At 41.3% G+C, this 13,838-nt stretch overlaps 1 pseudogene; it reads right to left on the bottom strand.

Annotated features, from left to right (window-relative positions):
* Positions 1–1,403: 1,403 nt before the first annotated feature.
* The window catches only part of LOC121619809, a 28,879-nt pseudogene continuing 16,444 nt past the window's right edge, over positions 1,404–13,838 (bottom strand).

Raw genomic sequence — 13,838 nt, forward strand, 5'->3', positions numbered from 1 at the left:
ACTGCCAGCTGTTTCATAACTAGGTTGCCATCTTTGGCAAGTTCACAAACAGGTATGTCCTGTAAAACACTTGTTTTTATGAAGACGCAGTGATCTTGAATCATTTCAGTATAATTGCCATAGGTCTGATAAGTAATCAAACAGGTTAGACCTTATCGATCTTCACTGTTGGAGAATAACTTAAAATGTGCTGGGCTGAGTGCTACTGTCAAGCTAATTTCTTCGTAAAGTCTCGTAATTCTCAACAACAAAATCAAACGATTTACATACAGTATATACAAGATCACAAGCCATGCTAGCACCTCTGTGAGACCATACTGAGCTAACTTCAGCATGCCAACGTGCTTAAAATAGCAACACTAACACGCTGATGTATAATCTTTACCATGTTCACCGTCTTAGCATGCTAGCATGCTAACTTTGAGATGAGACCAAAATATTGGACCCATCCTGACATGATGATAGCACTAAACGTAAAGTTCACCAAAGCGACTGCAATTCATCCTGAGGAAGACATGGAAGTCCTTTCAAATCCACAAATGTCAACCTGAGGGTGGTGCTAGAGGAAAAGTCAGGGGATCTCTTGTTGGAGTCATCATCTGGGCACCATGGAAAAAGGTTGCCAATCAGTCTAGTAGATGCTGAGATAGTCCACGGCGTAGCCTGCATGAAAATTTTGACCTTCTGGTCATGATGCTCGGCTAAAAATGGACAGGGGGCCATCTTCTGTGCACCATTACCATCTACACCGAATTTCATGGCAATCCATCCACTAGTTGGGAAGATGTTTCGGTCTGGATGAAAGTGGTCGGCCTACAGATCACCTTAAGGCCCGAACCCTGGCTGCTGGCTAGGTAGAACTTTTATGTCCTCAGAGGATCTCTGACTTGCTTATTCCAGTAATAATTTACCTAGTATTGGAGATCAGTCTTTCACAGTTGGTATGAGGAACATTTAACGCTAACCTAACACGTGGGGTCAACACCTTACTTAGATGAGATGAGTGATTCATTGTATTGTGGAAACTTTCTTTCAAACCAAAATTATTTTTAGGTTTGAGCTGGTGTACCTGATTAAGTTGGAAGAGCTTGAACAGAGAAAGAAAGATAAATATTTGTTGAGAATAATATTAGATGCTTGTATTGAAAGAAATAACTATTAATGGACAGATTCACTCATGGACGGATTCAATATTTCTGCCATTTAGAGAATTACTTTCCATATCACAACGGTTTCCGCTCTTGTGAAATGCAAACATTCTGCATTTCATGAGTCAAGAACAAATTTTAAATGAGTTAAAGACATCTGGAGGTTGTCACTTAAATGAATGAATGATGCTTTCATTGAAGCACCAGAATGAAATTGCTCAAAGAAAACATTTGTGAAACAAGAAAAGAAACATCTTCACTTGGTATGTTGAATTTTATTTTACTTTCAGCCTAGTTCTTATAAAAATCCCTAAAAGACACAAGTCTTCCTTTCCGGCGGAAACTTTTCCGATGGGTTTTAATCAGCACAAGCCAGAGGACCATGTAGGGATGAAGACAGGATGGCAGTTGAGACGTGACTTTTTTGTTGGACTTCCTGCATGGAAATTCATTTCTTCTTGTCGGCCTTCAGTGCAGACTTGATACCTTTTCACCGCTGGCGGCCTTCTTCTCGACGGACTTGATGACACCGACGGCCACGGTCTGCCTGATGTCACGCATAGCAAAGCGACCTGGGAGGAAGAGATGGACAAGAAAAGACATAAACAGAGGAGTAAATGAGACACTGAAAAGATGCCTTCGACATTATATCATATTTCATGTGTTCATTTTATATCCCGACCTTGTGTGAAGAAGTTTTATTTTATCAAACTATATGACTTTCCACGTCGAATCCGTAATCTTAACAAAGAACACAAACTACTTTCACAGCTGAAACCAAGGAAATGTGGTCTAGGAGTCATGAGTTACATAAAAATGCAGTTTATTTTGAACATGCATTAAAGAAATTGCATGACATTTTGGGAAAGACACTTATTTGCTTTAGAGTTGAAAGGTAGACGATACCACTCGCATGCCAGTACAATAAATATGAAGCTACAGGCAGCAACCGTTAGCTGGAGCAGTACTTCCTGGAGTCTACAGCTGCTAACACTGCAAAAAGATTAAAATATCTTAAAATGTGAATCAATTGCATGTAAAACTTCATATGCATTTTGCAGTTGAAGCTCAAGCAAGGAGGTGAAGTGTCTCTGGATGCTGTATTTGTCTCTTATCATTGATGAAGATGTTTTCTAAATTTCTTAATGTTTTGTCTATTTGCATTTGTTTTCCTACGCTGCAGTGTGTTAAGCTCTCTGCACACAAGCCACTGCATCAATTGAAGTTGCAATGCTGGAGATAACTATAATGTGCACTGTAAATAGCTGAAGTCTTAGAGCTGGTATTAAAGTAAGGAAATGGTTCAATTTGCATCAAGAATGTAGGGATAACAGCAGTTCAAGGTTCTGCTGAAGTACCTAATAGATGGTTAACCATTTAAAAGAAAGCCGAATTCATTATTTTGACAATAAAAAAATGGACTGTAGTTTCAAATGAAGTAGATGGAGAAGAATTTTACTCACCCAGTGGAGCAAAGTCGGAGAAGCTTTCAACACACATAGGTTTTGAAGGCACCAACACAGCAGTACAGGCGTCTCCCGACTTGACAGACTTGGGCGCGTCCTCAATTTTTTTGCCGGAACAGCGGTCCACTTTCTGCACAAGCTCCGCAAACTTGCAGGCAATGTGAGCTGTGTGGCAGTCCAGCACGGGACTGTAGCCCGCATGGATCTGACCCGGGTGGTTCAGGATGATGACCTGAAATAGTCATGTTTAAGTGCATTTAGAAATAGTGTTGAATGTCTCAGGCCTGTTGTGAGTGCTACTTAATTCATGTATTTCTTTTTGCGATTATCATTGAAGCAATAGCATACCAAACAATGTAAAGCTACTTTTTTTAGTCTTCTGGTTTTGGTTTATATTCACTAAAACCTTGAGGTCAAGTTTTGTTGGGGTTCCTGCATCTAATGTCATCTCCATGTTCAGTTCATGTTTATTGTCCAAATACAAATTGTGGAGAGACCCAAAACCCAAGCCCAGTTCCTCATGCTCTCTTCATTTCCTTTGATGCCGTTTGCTCAGACTCACCTGCGCAGTGAAGTTGGAACACTCCTGGGGAGGATCGTTCTGACTGTCCCCAGCAACATATCCTCGGCGGATATCCATCACGGACACGTTCTTGATGTTGAAGCCAACATTGTCACCGGGGAGAGCCTCACTCAAAGACTCGTGGTGCATCTCCACAGACTTCACCTCAGTGGTTATGTTGGTGGGAGCAAAGGTGACAAACATTCCGGGCTTCAGGATACCGGTCTCCACACGGCCGACAGGAACAGTTCCGACACCTGAGAGAACAGGAGGCACATTTATTTTTCTTAATTAAAACTAATTACAACCGAAGCATATATCAGCCATCATACCCAGAATTTACTTTGAAAAAGTGGGTGAACAAGCGGCCTCTTTATCTTAAAGCCCTCTCAAAACTACACCTTTATTGCAACAAGGAGTGAACAAGTGGCTTGTTTCCTGTCCAAACCCCAGACTCACACTGTAATCCAGTAAGGGAGCCGACTCCAAATATTCAATGCTTCGTGCTGCAAGCACACATGCATGTTTTTTACAAAAAAAAAAAAAAAAAAAAGCTGGTAAAAACGTAGATAAAACTGACACGTTACAAGTAAGTGATGAATAGTTTGCCAGTTTTGGTCCCTGTGAACAATAAGCACTCTGCATTTAAAACTTTTAACCATTTCCAGATGTGCTTTTTGTCTTTTTAGCAGAGTCAACAGCAGCATCTCACCCGCCAATCAAATCTCTCTTATTTCACCATGTTTTGCCCGAAGAAGCTGCTGCTACTGTTGTTAGTGCAACTTCGAATGCCTTCTGCGCGTCTGGGTTGGATTTTGACATTCTGTGACTGTGTCCTAGCAGCGTCGTAATATGAATCTTCGCCGTGTGCTTAATTTCAATATTTGCACCAAATAAGATAAGAAAAGATAAGATAGACTTCTAGAAATTCGGGTATTAGAGGCAGCAGGTAATAGCAGTGTGTTTGGAAGTTATGTGAAGTAATATGATTTCATGTGTCGAGTGTGAAAAGTGAGGTGACGTTACAACACCCGACACCCCTTACAACCAATCTTGTAAACGTCCTGCAGCGGCAGACGGAGGGCCTTGTCAGTGGGGCGGACAGGCGGCAGGATGGCGTCAAGAGCTTCAAACAGTGTTTTTCCAGTGGCGTAGCAAGCACGCCATCCCTTGAACCAGGGCATCTACAAACAGATTTAAAGTGAGACATCTGTCCATGTTCTCAATGCTCGGGTTTACACTAATCGGAAATGTCCTCACTTTGTCACTTTCTTCGAGCATGTTGTCTCCATGCCACCCAGAGATGGGGACGAAGGCAACCGTGGCAGGGTTGTAGCCAACTTTCTTGATAAAGTTGCTCACTTCATGGGTGATCTCCATGAAACGGAACTGGTCGTAAGAGATGGAGTCCATCTTGTTGACTGCAACAATGAGCTGCTTCACACCGAGGGTGTAGGCCAGCAGGATGTGCTCACGGGTCTGGCCGTTCTTGGAGATACCAGCCTCAAACTCACCAACACCAGCAGCAACGATCAGCACAGCGCAGTCAGCCTAAACAGGGAGACATTTTCTAGAAGTCTACACATCTGCATGTTCTGTCGCAGCAAAAATGATGGTTGCTCTAGCCCTGTTTGTGTGCACATCAGAAACCTGACTAAACACTTTATGCTAATCGTGTTTTTTTTTTTTTTTTTACATAACTGTATTTTATTTTGCATCTTGATCATCCTCATTTATCTACCAAATTGTTGTCCATAATTTGAAAGTTTTCTCTTTTATTGAAGCTGGTATTGACTGCCTCTGTTAGTACATCTCTTTGTTGTTGTTTTGTTATTCACTGACTCTTGGTCATTGTAAATGAGGGTCGTACCTCAGTGATCTCTCGAGTATACATAAAGGTTGACTGAATGAATGAATAAATTTCACTTCATTTGTCTCTTTGGTTTTCTTTTTGGAGTGCTGAGTGAAAACAAATGAGGAATAAAATTGAGGCTGGACATTCAATAACAATAATCAATAATTAATCAATAATTTTCAAAATGTTCAAATTCAGCTTTTACAAAAACATAATGAAGTGATTTTCTGGGACAACTACCATTCCAGCATACTGGCTGCTCCAGGTGTTGGCTAGATGGAAACATAAGCAATTACAGCCATTGTAACATCTGAACCCAAACCCTGATAAAAAAAAAAAAAAAAAAAGCTTGAAACTTAATTAGTAACTTGTGGTGTAATGTACAAAGCTGAAAGTGTTGAGCCAGTCGAGAGCAGGTTAAAAGGTGTGTCTTTACCTGAGAGGTACCAGTGATCATGTTCTTGATGAAGTCCCTGTGTCCAGGGGCGTCAATGACAGTCACGTAGTACTTGGTGGTCTCAATCTTCCACAGTGCGATGTCAATGGTGATACCACGCTCACGCTCGGCCTTCAGTTTGTCCAGCACCCAGGCGTACTTGAAGGAGCCCTTGCCCATCTGTGGTGGATGAGACGACAGGAATGAGGAAAACAGGGAGACTAACAGACAGTGTGATGGTGTGTGATTAAAGTTCAGCCAAAGACATTTGTAAAACAAAAACTCAAGCAATTTGTCCAGTGGTTCACGAAGTGCATTCACATTTTGTGTCTTCTAAATGTATTCATTTTAGCATTTACTATAATATTTAAAAATCCAAATGGGATATTTTTCTCAAATCCTTTTTATTAAAGGAGGCGCATCCATAATTTGTAACACTCTTTCATATTAAGGTCGTGCCGCCTCCTGAGATGTCTAAAAACAACCTGGTTAAACCAGTAGCTATCACAGAAGAACTGGGCAGATGTTAAAACATCGGTTCATTCCTCCTCAGGCAGAGCTTTGAACGACTTTTGCAGTTTAAAGCACTGGTTCACAACCACCACTAGGGGTCACCAAAGCTTCGAGGCCGTCTTGATTTTATGGGGTGGAAAGAACACAAGTTCAATTGTTTTTGTTTTTTTTAAGTTCAGGTTATATTTAAGACAAAAATCTCACAGGACATGGGCACGGTCAAGTCCTGAACACAAGCTATAGTTGCAGAGCCTTTGCTTTCCTCTGAACAGCCCCATCCTGCATTAGAAAAGGATGCAGTTAAAATAACCAAAGAGCTAACAGAGGAAGGCCAAATGTCAGGAAGAAGACAACAATGAATTTATCAAAAAGAAGCCTATTTAGAATAATTGCTAAAAAAGTTACAAAAAATGCTCTAATTGTATATTATTTCAACATAAACGTCTTTTAAAAGATCCACACACCTACATATAACCATAATAAACAAATAAAATAATGTTCTCTAACGTGGTGCTGAGTTGTGCGCTTGTTTCAGCTTTAACTGCATTTCAGTTTGTGTGCGCACTTTCCAGTGTCCACGCGTCCTGGACGACTTTGTTGTTGTTGTTGTTCTGTTTTTTTTGTCCATGTGGCTAACTTAGACAACAGTTTTTTTCAGTATTGATGGAGAGCAGCCATGGCGCGCGCTGCAATTAAATCTCTCCGGGTGTTGCCAGTGTACGTCCAGTCAAAGTGTTGGTGCCACCGACAGGCTCAGATTACTAAAATAAGTGTCGGACAACATTAGGGAAAGGCTGAAGGGACAGGTCGGTCGCCCTGCCAAAGCCACCAGACTCCATTCACAAAAACAGTTATTTTATCATTAATATTTGCAATTGAATATATGGATTTTTAAAAAAATTCGAATATAAATCAAATGTATCTTATTCGTTTAAATGTACAATTGACCTTTTCGACCATTTAAACTTAAACTTCCACATTTTTAAAAGTCTTTCTTATTTTTACTTTTATCTTTAACTTCCATGACTTCCTTTTTTCCCAATTAATCTTGTCTTCAAGATGAACCGAATTTGCAGTAAAATATTGCATACACATTTGCAGTACTTTTTTCCTCACGCATATGATAACTCACCTGTCAAAAAAAAAATCATTTTCATCAATTTGTTGTATTTTTTGTTGTCATTTCTTGGTTTTATTATTTATTTATTTTATTGACTGATTTAATGTCCAACTCAACTCTTTATTTAACTATGAAAACCCAAAACAGAAGAGTTGCAAAAAGTATTTTATGTAGACCACTAGAATAACTTCATTGTGAGTCTTCTGTCATTACAATTAATTTAAGTGTCCTTTACATAATTTGTTTATGCTGATATTCTCAGAAGCCTGTTATTTCATAGGTATTTGAGGCTGATTGTCCTCTTTTTTCTTGCTTTGCTAGTCACATTATTTTTCTGTTTGTATGTTAAAAAATGCGAAAGTAACTCATGAAACCAGAGTATTTGCAGTCGAATTGCCTCGATAAAAATAGTACACATATTCCAACAGTAGGTGGCAGCAAACTGAGCAAAATCTGGTAGCCCTTGCATCCAGGCCACACCAGTTTTCCACACCTGCAATGTCACAGTGTCACAGCCTCATTGGGTTTGAAATGCTGTCACCAACCTCAGCGGCTTCCTTCTCAAACACCTCGATGGCTCTCTTGTCGATTCCTCCACACTTGTAGATCAGGTGGCCGGTGGTGGTGGACTTGCCGGAGTCGACATGGCCAATGACCACGATGTTGATGTGGGTCTTTTCCTTTCCCATTTCGATTTACTAGTTCTAAACAATATGGAGAGCAGTTTAGTTGTCTCTGAAATGAAAACTCTGAAAACAAGGTGAGCTCAGACTCCCACAGTTATTTAAATCGGTTGTACCAAGCAAATGGGGCAACGTTGTGTTACTCAAAAGTAGCAAGACCACACGATAAAAATACACGTTAACAAGTAAAATTTTAAGTTCCTGTAAGTAAAAATATATGATTAGAAGATGAAGTTCGCATAAAATGGAAATTCTTAAGTGAAGACAGAACCATAAGATTGCTCTTAAGTACAGTACTTACGGTTGGTTGTTTCATTTCTGGTTGAAACAACCAGTTTAAAAGAACGATAGAAACTGTTTGTGTGTCAAATGCAAAGATGTTACAGTGTTTTAACTCACCTGGTTGAAAAGCCAAATGAAGGCAGTGGACGTCTGTTGGCTCCTGTTCAATCAAGTCGCTTTGCTTGCGTTTGATTTAAGAAGAGATGGGAAGATAATGGCTTCACCTGCTCCTCCTCCTCCTCCCTCATCTCTTCCTCCTCCTGTAATTATCTCTGCACTGACAAGGTGTAAAAGCTGTCTGTTGCAAAGGTACACCCACGATACGTATTCCATCAGCACAACCAGTCGAACCAGTCTGTTCTAAGCAATGGGTCGGTTTGTTCTATTTTACAGCACATTCATGCTTAAAACTGGTTTACTCACCTCCTGGATTGTGTCTTTTGAAACACCTTCATAGCTCTGTCACAAATAACAACTATATATGTATCAAACAGCACATATTCATTTGAAAACCCGTACTCTGTTATCATAGACTCCACAGAAGAAGTGATGAAAGGCCTAAAACTGATAAATAATGTACTTGTTTTAACCTTACTGACCAACTGTAATTGAAATACCTTCTTCTCGACGGGCTTGATGACACTGACGGCCACAGCTCATGTCACACACAGCAAAGCGACCTGGGAGGAAGAGATGGACAAGAAAAGATAAACAGAGGAGTTAATGAGACACTGAAAAGATGCCTTTGACATGAATCTGCTTTGTGTTTAAGGTGCAGCTTGGGGGGGACTTAGGGAAACTGTGAGGGGAACTATGGGTAGAACCCAGGTGCAGACACAACGGGGAACATAGACAAAGACAAGACTAGATAACGCTTACATGAAACGTGGCATGGACATGAACAAAGACAAGACAAGGAAAACCATTCACGACATGGAAGGACATGAAAACAAAGACAAAACAAGGGATGCGCTAGGTTCAAATTAATTAATTTATAAACAAGACACAACAAGGTAAACTACAACTCAGGGAACTATGACTAAAACACACTAAGGGAGACAGAGTCACACGACAATGAAACAACACAGGGAATGTACACACATGAACACAAGACACAACAGAGCTAGGGACAAGACCGTGAATAACTATCAACGAATAAAATAAATAACAGAAAACACTCCCGAAGGAGGAAAGGACAATGGGCTATGAAAACAGAACTGACTAATGAAGGAACTAGATATGAAAAACAACTCAAAATACACTCCTAGCAAACGGAGGAACAAGAATCTAAATAACAAAATAATCAAACAGAAAATAACTTCACAAGGAGAACAAATCGGCTGAACTATAAACTATGAAAGGAAAACAGAAACTAGTTACCCAACAAAAGACTCAGAGGAAATGATGGCTTACGAATGAAGACTGTGGCTGTGGTAAGAGGTAGAGGAAAAGACAGACTTGGGTGAATCGACAAATAGACAAAGACACACTCACATAAAACTCGGCACAGACAAGAACAAGGATATTACACTTACAATGAGACTATGGCTATGGTGAGTTAACGTAGACAACAGGAGAGCACCGACATGGACAAGGAGGACGCAACGAAACACTTACTATGAACCTGGGCATATGCTATGGGAAGGGGGATACAGACAACACTGATGACGGTGGAACACTAACATAAAACAAGACACGAATAGCTTACTGGTTTACTGACAATGAGCAGACAAAGACAAGCCAGGGAGACGCTCACATAAAACACGGTGCTGACATGAACAGAGAAAACACAACAAAACACACTTACATGAAACACGACAAACACTTACTATGGGCGCTAAGGCAAGGGCAATAACTGTGGCTGTGGCAGAAGGCAAGGGGACAAGACACGGTAACGCAGACAGTGAAGTAACACAGACATGAACAGAGAAACAAACATGAACTAAGAAACACTACAATGAACACCTACAAACTGAATGAGGCAAAAGATCAAGAGGAAAACTAAACAAAACCGGCGTGCATGGCACGGGTCATGACACAGCTGTCTGGAGGTGAATGTACAACCCTGATTCAAGAAACATTGGGACAGAAATTAAACTGAACATGATAACTTTGCTCAGTCTTTTTGATATTTGCTCAATGGAAAACAGCACAAATACATTTTATTCCATGTTTGACCTCATCAGCTTCATTGATTTTTGTAAATATGCTTATTCTGAATTTGATGCCGCAACACGTTTCAAACAAGTTGGGACAGGAGCAACAAAAGACTGCCAAAGATGTGGAACGCTCAAAAAACACCTGTTTGGAACATTCCACACGGAAACAGGTTCAGTGGTTACAGTGAGACTCAGTCATTCACAAGCAAGGATGGGGGAGGTTCACAACTTTGTGATTAAATAAAGGATATTACTATATTTAGGAACATTGCAGTAATCAAGAGGAGAACAGGTTGTAGCTTGTACAACTTCTTGTAGATCTGCAAATGATAAAAAATACCTAATCCTAGAGATTAATTTGAGCTGGAAGAAGCATGACTGAACAGCACTTTTGACATGCTCACCTAAACAGAGCTTGGCATCAAATATTACCCTGAGATTGCAGAGCAGCCTATGTAATATTACTTGAGAGACCATCAGGATTAGCAGCAAAGGAGCTGATGGAATTTTATGTCTTGAACCAGAACAGAACGACTTTGGACTTTTCATTGTTAAATTTAAGGACATTTTGAGACGCCCAGGACTTGAGGGAAGGGAGTTCCTCAGAGCGGCACAAAACATTCTGCTGGAGAGGTATGTGTATAATAAGCTACGAGTCCTTCACGCCTACTCAGTGTAGCCTTTCCTACTCAGTGTAACATCATGCTGCTGTTGCACTGCACACCTCAGTTCCTGTGAGAGGGCAAACGTAGGAGCAAGGGTTAGCATATGCTCCAGGTTTGCATTTTGCCTGGACATCTGCATTTGTATTAGCTCTTCCTGGTTTGTATTTGATGTCCAGATCAAAACTTGCCAATTCTGAGGCCCACCTTTGTTCGACTACTCCCAATTTGGCTGTTTGGAGATGGGTTAGAGGATTGTTATCTGTGTATACTGTGCACTTTTGGCCCACCAAGTACTCTCTGAATTTCTCTGCAACAGCCCACTTAAGGGCTAAAAATTCCAGTTTCATGGAACTATAATTTTGCATATTTCTTTCAGTTCTTCTTAGACTGCGGCTAGTAAAAGCAATGGGTCGAATTTTGCCATCCCACTCCTGTGAAAGGACTGCCCCCAACCCATCATGGCTAGCATCTACATCCAGGATAAATGGTTTATTAGTAAGTTCTAAGTCAGCATAAGCTGGCACTGGAGCAGTGGTGAGTTTCTGTTTAAGTGTCTGGAAAGCTGTGTGGCATTTCTCAGTCCAGTGGGGTTTGATCAGATTTTTGACCCTCTTATCTTTACTAGTTAATTTTGCAGCCAAGGAATTTAATGGTGAGGCAATTTGAGAGAAGCCAGGAACAAATCGTCGAAAATAGCTGGCAAAGCCCAGGAATGATTTTAGTTCTTTGACATTCTCTAGGCATTTCCACTATGCCACTGCAGCAATCTTATCTGGATCAGTGGCCACCCCATCCTCAGAGACCACATGGCCCAGGTACTTGACTTGCTTTTGGAAGAAGCAACACTTGCTTAGCTCAACCTTTAAGTTTTCTTTTTGCAGACACTGCAACACCAGCTCCAGTCTTTGTAAATGTTGTTCTACAGAGGTTGAAAGGACTACCACATCATCCATATACAGAAGCAGAGACTGAAAACTTTGGTCTCCAAATATCCTTTCCATCAATCTCTGGAAGGTACTGGGTGCATTACATAGACCAAAAGCCATTCGATTGAATTCAAACAGACCAAATGGAGTACAAAAAGCGGTTTTATGTTTGTCTGCTTCAGCTACAGGGACCTGATTGTATCCACTTGCAAGGTCTAATGTAGAGAACCATTTGGCACCTGTTAGAGCATCTAGTGATTCTTCAATTCGAGGCAGTGGATAAGCGTCCCTTCGTGTCTTTGCAGAGTTGCCTGTAGTCTACACACATCCTTAGAGAGCCGTCCTTTTTCTGAACTAGAACCAGAGGCGCGACATAAGGACTGCAACTCTCCCTTATGACTTGGGTCCGTAGTAGTTGTTTAATGTGAGCTTTAACTATTTCAAATTGAGATGGAGGGGTGCGGCGGTAGCACTGTTTAGTTGGAATGTCATCTATAACAGGGATATTATGTTCAATGAGTGTTGTACAGCCCAGATCACTCTCCCCTGACGAAAATACATCCTTGTACTTCCCAAGCAAATCTCTGCTTCCAGTTGCTCCTGGTGGCTCAGGTTAGACAAGTCAACTGACTGTAAATCTAAACCCTGGGGCTGCATAGCAGAAGCTTGGGAGCAGATTACAGTTACTTTGCCTTGAGCATCAATCTCCTCATTAAAGACAATGGTGGGACTATTAGGCTCTACCACATGAACCGAATGCAGCACACCTAAAGAGGTTCGTGGCTGAAGGTAGGCTGGTTCATGGTTTATATTTGTAACTGGGATGTAGGCCAATCCATCATTCAGTGTAGCTAGAGCAGTGGACACTAGTAAACCTGCGGGCATGCAAGTTGCAATATCATCAGGTTCCAGGAGGGCTGTCAGTGAGTTGTAATGTTTACCTTTTGGACCTGTGGTTGGAATCATCACTGTGGTACCTGCAGGGATCTGGACAGGGTTCTGCGCATACACTCGTAGTTTGCCAAGCCCCTCTTCACTCTGTTCAGTCTCCATCAAATGGCACATTTGTAGCGCTTCTCTCCAACCCGGAGCAGCTTGTGTAACCTGAGGGACAGAGAACATGGCAGGACCATATTCTGCATAGAGGTCATTATGGAGTTGACATTCATGCCCAACAGCCCAGGAACCTTTTCCTTTTGATCATGCAATGTTGTAGAACTAGGTGGGTCTTCGACAATTAGAACACCACAATCACGAAGCACTCGACCTAAAACAGTGACGTCCATCTCTACATACCCCAAATAGGGGATGGCAAGCCCATTGGCAGCAGAGAGATTTAGCCACTTACAGGTGTTAATCTTAGGCTGATCTGAGTGAAAATGTGACATGAAAAAGCTTTTTGTCCGTGTGGTAACATTTGAACCAGTGTCCAACAATAAGGGGACATCCATTCCATTCATGGTCAGCCGCACTACGGTGCACAGACCCACCAACTGTTTCAAGAGTTCTGGAGACACTGGGGGAGAGTTACACTCGGCTAGATCTGTTACCTGGTGAGGGACAAACGTTGGCTCCATCTGTGGGTGCTCCACTTGCACTGCCTGGACGCTCGTTGTTGGACTCGTTCTCAAGGCAGTGGGCATGGGCTAAGTATACAGAATAAAATATCAAAATAGCAAGCAGTAAAAATTGTATACTTAATAATTAAAATATCAAAAGTAGCAAACAGTAGTGGTACAAAGTATTGTATTTTTTTATTGTACAGTGGAATGGCATGTGGCAGGAAAGATTTCCTGTATCTGTCCCTTTGACAGCGGAGCTGTAGCAGCCTGTGGGAGAAGGTGCTCCGCTGTCTGTCCACTGTGTGATGGAGAGGGTGCTGATCATTGTCCATGATGGATAGCAGTTTATTCAGCATCCTCCTCTCCACCACAGTCTGAAAAGACTCAAGTCTGAGTCCAAGTACAGAGCCAGCCTTCTTGATGATCTTATCAAATCTGTTGGTGTCGCTGGCAACCACAGA

The sequence above is a fragment of the Chelmon rostratus genome, chromosome 16 (assembly GCF_017976325.1).
Source record: "Chelmon rostratus isolate fCheRos1 chromosome 16, fCheRos1.pri, whole genome shotgun sequence".
NCBI classification, from domain to species: domain Eukaryota; kingdom Metazoa; phylum Chordata; class Actinopteri; order Chaetodontiformes; family Chaetodontidae; genus Chelmon; species Chelmon rostratus.